Below are 6,833 nucleotides of genomic sequence, written 5' to 3'. Positions count from 1 at the left end.
ATTGGTGCGGCGCTTATCACGGTTTCATGGGAAGCACCCTACGGATGTCGCTACCATACGCCATTACTTGGCTCATTTGGAAGGAACATAACAAAAGGATATTCTTGAGCAAAGAAAGACATTGGAACCATATTGTCATGCCCCAAACCCCCACCCTGGGCGTAGGACATGACAACGCTATACACCTGCAAGACAAGTCCCACAAATGTACTAGGCTAAAAGCAATAACAGAAGTAAACCTGGCATTCCGTAACTCAAATATTAAAGTCTCAATAATTACGGACCCAACACAGACAAATCAAAGCTCAGTTCTCCCCTGAGTCAAAACAAAATAATATAATAATATCTTTACATCTTATTTAAAGTTCCCACTTCCTAATGAATAGAAAATAACTAACTACTCTCTAGGCCAAAGTCCAGTTCCAAAGCTAAGCGTCCTATTCCTCGTTAACCTCACGAGGGTCATGACCTGAAAAATGTTATATAACCACAGTCAGCTGAAAAGCTCAGTGCATAATAAAGCACTACTCTAAGTACAGATCTAAGCATGCCGAGGCTCAATAGGGACCAGATAACAGAGTTAAAGCTGAATACTGAGATCTCAAGAGAAATAATAGGCACAAAGTAGATATAAGTGCATGTCAAATATGATTCTGAATTAAAGGTGCAATAAAGCAATTCAATATCTAAGTTCTGGTCCAAGTCAAAGATTTTCATAATTCAAATACACTTCAGAATCATCAACATGGTCCAGAAGATATGTTATTGCTTACACCGACAGTCCACAGTGTTGGAACTAGTTCCTCAAAGTTCAGATACAAGTTGACAGGGCCAGCATTTTATCGCACTAACGGGCGAGAAGTTCCAGTGTACTACCCCCACGGTGGGTTTCAGACATCGCCAATTGTACTACCCCCATACGGCAGGGTTTCAGAAATACCCAAGCCTCCACAGAAGTGTTTAGAAAGTGTCCAAGGTTCATATTGAAAGGTTCAATTTTCAAAACTAAATTTCATAACCGTTATTTCAACTGTTCAGATTCATAATGGTACGGTATTGAATATGTAAGAACAAAATTAGGTATGTTAGACCCAAGCCCATTTCAGAAGTTCAAGGCATCAATACAGGTTTCTAAAGTTAATATCAATTCAAAATGTATAGGGTTTACAAAATACCCAAAGTAGTACGTTATTACGTACCCCAATGATGTTCTTTTCCTTCCTTGAATCCTTTTAGATTTCAATAGTCTCATCTGAACAGAACATAAGTAACAAATAAGGGCCCCAAAAAGTAACCCAAAAGCCAATGGATCGAAGTTCAAAATTCAAAACAAAATTTTCAAATTCAGGTGGGTTCGGATTCCTGACCAAAATCTTCGGACGCTCGGACACTCCATTCGGACGCCCCCTTCGGGCGTCTCTGAAACTTTTTCCAAAATTCAACTCTCGGGTTTCAAATCCCTTCACATTCGGATGCCCGAATAGCCCCTTCGGGCGCCCGAACACCCTAAGTCGAGCGTCCGAAGTGCGGGCTGGGTTTTTCTGACGAAATTCCATATTTTATTCCGATTTTCTCAAGATTTCAAAAATTCATATCTGGTTCAATCGGACTCCAAATTGCACGAGGTTGGATCCGATGGATTCGTATCGACGAGAGGAATTTGCCAAACCCGATTCCATGCCCTGAATTCAAACGAACGATAACTGATAGAATAATCAAAATCTAGGTCAAAGTCGCTAATTTCTGAATTCGATTTCTTAACAATTGATTTTGAGTTCGTTGGACTCGAAGAACAATATCGGATCCAAGAAGTTCAAGATCAACCCAAAGATTCTTATTTCTAACCCATATTAGACACAATTCCCTTCTTTTACTTATCAAACCCTTGTTTTAGGGTTTCTAAATATCCAAGTTCTTTGTAGTTCATAGTTCTTACCTTGATTCGTGGCTTTGACTCCGAAATCGTGATCTCCTTGCTCTTCTCCTTCTCTTCTCTGATTTCTTTGTTTAGGGATGAACAAAACGTTTAGGGTTTGTTTTAGCCACAAAGCGATGAATTTATAGGCTTTCTTAAGAAGCCCTAATAAAAACCAAATTCTGACAGACAAAAAAGCCCCTTTTTAAACAGGGGCGAAGATTTGAAAAGGGGTATTTTGGGTATTTACATTCTACCCTCACAAAAATTTCATCCTCGAAATTTACTTATCACGTACCTGAATTTTCAAATAGGAATGGATATTTCGATCTCATTTTGTCCTCCAGCTCCCAGGTGGCTTCACATTCTGAGTAATTCCGCCACTGGACTTTCACATATAGAATAGTCCATTCCATTAGAACTTGGTCCTTATGATGCATAATACGGATAGGTTGTTCTTCAAATGACAGATCTTCTCTCAGATTCAGAGGTTCTAATTCAATCACATGATTCAGATCTAATATAAACTTTTGTAACTTAGACACATGAAACTGTGGACCCCGATCCGAGGACGGTGCTGAGGGACGCGAGATCCCTCCTGCAATCCTCTAGATCTCCACAATGTGAAGGAGAGCTCTACCAAGAAACTCTCGAAACGGATGCCACCCTCACAACATAGCATGAGTGGCGATATAAAAAGACGGAGATACATCCTGATCCGGAGCCAGGGCTCGAAACCAAGATATATCTAAAAATAACTCAGAGTCGCCATCCATGGATATGCCATGGAACCCTAAAATCAAATCCTCTGTGCAATGGATAACCAGAAATATATATGGGTTCGTGCCTGGTTACGAATGGAGAAGGTCTGAGAACACCCCCGATTCGTCCGAGTGCAAGCACTTGGTCTCTTATGCCATTTATTATTAACTCCAAAGAAGTTTGGGTAAAAATCATGTGAAATGGGAACAATCCTCAGGAGTCGTCTACCTAAGCATGCATTTCCTGAGGATAAAATAATAAGCACACATAAAATAAAATGAAAGATGTGTCACCTAAGCATAGCTAGGTTATGAGTGATGTTTGGTCTCTCCACTGCCAATTCATTTTTGTCAATCATATTTTGAATGGCATGCTTCAAGGCCAAACAATTCTCAGTCAAATGTCCTGGACCTCTATGATATTCACAATATTGGTCCATCTTCCAGAATGCGGGTAAGGGATTGGGTTGAGGTTTGATATCCGGGAGCCGGATCTTCCTATCTTTCATAAGCCTCTTGAATATCATTATTATAGGATATGGAAGAGGATCAAACTTTCTGTCAAATGTACCTCTCCTGGGTGCTCTGGCAGCTTCTGTAACAACTCTGGCCACAGGCCTGGTGTAACTGACAGCATGAATTTCTTTGGGTTGGACCATAGGTCTTTTTCCTTCTCGGATCTCTGTAGAAACTTTTGCTCTCAGACCCTTTGCTATGGCATCTCCCGTCTGAGTACCCGTCTTGATTAAGTGGTCAAAGCTTGGATAACACTGAGGAGGAAGAAAATGAAAGTACTGAGGAGACAAACTTTTCAAAACCAGCTTTATCTGTTCTGCTTCAGACATTCTCTGGCTCAGCTGAGCAGATTTGCGTTTCCAACGCCTGATAAAGAAAGTAAAGGTCTCCTGAGGACATTGCTTCAGCTGTTTCAGGTCTTTCTTCATGACCTCTATGCCTTCTTCCATCGAGAACTGCTCTATCAGTTTCTCAGAGATGTCTTCTAGGGTTCTTACCTCTTCCGGCTTCAGCCTTAGGAACCACTTCTTCGCAATTCCCGTCAGAGAAATCGGGAACAGCTGGGCCATCTGCTCGCGGCTCAGACCATACTGTTGTGAAAGAATGATAAACCATCTCATGTGATTGCGAGGACACCTGTGGACCCCGATCCGAGAGCGGCGGCCGGGGACGTGCCCCACGCGCTGGGTCTCTATGGATCATCCACGTGAATGGAGAGCTCTACCAAGGAACTCTCGAAAGAAGTGCCTCTCACAGCATGAGTGGGGATATAAAAGGTGAGATACCTCTCGATTCGGGGACTAGCCCAGATTCGAGGCGTACCTTAAACAAAGAAGAGTCGCCATCCAAGGAAGTGGGCCAAGGATCCCATACTATGCTCTGTTGCAACGGATAACCAGAGATTATAAAAAGAGGGTTCGTGCCTGGTTACGAATTCGGAAGGTCGAAAGAGCACCTCATCCGCCCAAGTGCAAACACCTGGTCTCTTATGCCATTTATTTAATAATTTTGAAGAGTTTTGGGCAAAAGTCATATGAAATGAGAATCAATATCTCCGAGAAGACGTCTATCTAATCATGCATGTCTCGGAGATGAATAATAATCACACATAAAAGAAATAAAATAAGTGTCACCTAGGAGTAGCTAGATTCTGAGTGACAAGCCTAAAGAGCTAGGTTATGAGTGTCATACCTAATTGGTGTCTGAGTTCTGGTGTGCAAACACATGCATGCTACAGCTAAAGGTATAGGATCTGCACATGAAAGTAAGAAAACACAGCAAAACACACAGCACAATTCAATTTTAAACATAACTGGATAAAATGAATCCTAAAACTCTAATGCATTGACTCGGACCAAGATAGCCGTCCATCCCAGCTGCTCTACGTATCCCGGCCTCGGGAAGAATCGGAGTCAACGTAGTTCGATGACCTATTCTAAACTACAATGCCTAACCATCTAGAACTGCTATCCTAGACTCGATTCCACTAGACTCGACTGATTTTTAAAGCTTTTTTGTACGATTGCTTAAGTTCAGGTGAATTGTAATTTTCAGGACTCTCTATATGCCCTAACTAATGCAAGTTGATTAGCCTTAACCTAATGCAGGTGGGCCCTATATCCTATGTGTAACTAGGCTGTGCATCCTAAAGAAAACTATGGGCTGACTATATGCTTCCTAGTCTAGCCATCGGTTCGACTAAGTGTCTAACCAATCAATTTGAGGCCTCCTAACTCTAGGGACACTCACACGACAGGACACACCATATCAATACAAATCAGGACAGCCTCCTAACTCTAAAACACCCCAAATATCTAGGACAGAATCCTAACTCTAGGGGAAGATCTTTTTGAAAAGGTTTTGAAGAGTTTTTGTATCTTGGGAAAGATTTGAAATATTTATTTTTAAAGGTTTGGCTGGACCTGGGATGTGGATCCCAAGCTGCACTACGTACCCTGTTGAAAGGGATCAAGCCAACGTAGTTCGAAACAGAATTCCTAACTACTCCTAATGACTCAAGATTTTTAAGATTTTTGGTTTTTGAAATGTTTTTTATGTTTTTGGAATTTTTGACACAAGAGGACAGAATCTTATCATCATAAGGGCAGGACTGACTCCTGATATCCCGCAAAGGTTGGACAGCATCCTATGCTTTGCGGGGGAAAAGAACAGAAACACAGCTATGCAAGGGTTGGACAACATCCTATACCTTGCAAGAGTGGATAAAAATCGCATGATTTGATGAGAGGTTGGGCAGAATCCTAACCCCTATGATGATAGGACTGACTCCTGATAGAAGGACTGACTCTCTAGCTAAGGACAGACTCCAATAATAGTGGAATGACTTGGATGCTAATGAGACAAAGCATGTCTCCTAAAAGAAAGGGAGGACAATTATGACCAATGAGATAAAGCCTGTCTCCAAAGGGGTTGAATTTTATCACATGAGACATAGCCTGTCTCCCTGAGGATAAGCTTTTCTACGAGACAAAGCATGTCTCTCTAAAAGAATGTGACTTTGCTCACCTGAGACATAGCTTGTCTCCCTAAATTGGGGCTCTAAATGACTCTTTCATCGCCCTTGCCTTGATAAGGGCAAGGGCTTAAAGGATGGTGTTGACAAGAAAACATACAAAATCACTTCCCAAGACTGCTATGTTAGCATAAGAACTTAGATGTTTCAATGATATGACATAATGGATTCTCTCATACATTACCAAAGAATAAGGAAAAAATATACAAATTATCTTAACACATAAACCACCAGAAATAAAGGGAATGCTTGAAATTATGTCATTAATGGAAAATTATATGCACACATACATCTAATGAGTTTCTTTTCCAAAACATCAAAATTTGTCAAGGGCAAGCACAACAATCCGTAAAAGCATTTATAAATTCAAGCTACAAGTCATAATCCAAGTCAACCTAAATTTATTAGAGGGTCTCATCCATTTAACATTTCCCTCGAACAAACATCAAAATGACTAATCAGTTCTAGAAGTATAATCCTGAGATGTCCATACATGTAAAGTATCACAGTTCTAGGAATAAGAATTTAGGTACCTTGTAGACAAGTGCTAGAGAAACACCAACGATGAAAAGAAAGAAAGGCATCACAAAATCCGTTAAGTGTACCCCATTCCATGGTGAATGAGAAATAGATGGAAGAATTGAACCAGCATAATCAACAAATATCACGAGCTATTGCTCTTTGTGCTAGAAATGAGCATCAGTGAGATGGGTTCAAGCTGAACTAAGGCATTTCTAGTGAGTATTTATAAGATAATGAACCTCACTTCCTGAGCTGCTGTTGGAAGGGAAAATTAGAGAAGAAGAAGAAGATCCAGCGATTATCAAGAAAATTCTAGTATAGATGAATTTCGTCTTGAGTTCCACCCCTTTTCTTGCTCAGAAATTTCACAAAGCTATAGATCGAATTGAAGAAATTCATGACCAGCAAGCACAAATCTTCATTTACTTTTCTTCACAGATCCTTATCTTTCTTCTAAAAATTGCTTTTCTTCTCAATTTAAGATTTGTAGACTTAGAAAGATGAAAATCACATCAAAGGCTAGCACAAATGGAAGATAGAAATTGGCTGAGATTCTGAACGAAATTTTGGTCGGAAATAGCTAGAA

At 40.5% G+C, this 6,833-nt stretch overlaps 1 long non-coding RNA gene across 1 annotated transcript in view; it reads right to left on the bottom strand.

The window, feature by feature from the left end:
* Window positions 1–225: 225 nt before the first annotated feature.
* LOC143856501 (uncharacterized) overlaps window positions 226–6,833 on the bottom strand; it is a 55,262-nt gene continuing 48,654 nt past the window's right edge. Inside the window, exon 2 of the long non-coding RNA XR_013238246.1 lies at window positions 226–469. This is a non-coding gene — a long non-coding RNA (uncharacterized LOC143856501). The remainder of the gene's footprint in view (window positions 470–6,833) is intronic.

Source organism: Tasmannia lanceolata, unplaced genomic scaffold, assembly GCF_043159265.1.
Source record: "Tasmannia lanceolata isolate RefF3 unplaced genomic scaffold, GAP_Taslan_0.1 ptg000023l, whole genome shotgun sequence".
Lineage (NCBI taxonomy): Eukaryota > Viridiplantae > Streptophyta > Magnoliopsida > Canellales > Winteraceae > Tasmannia > Tasmannia lanceolata.
This window is presented reverse-complemented; position numbering and strand designations above follow the sequence as displayed.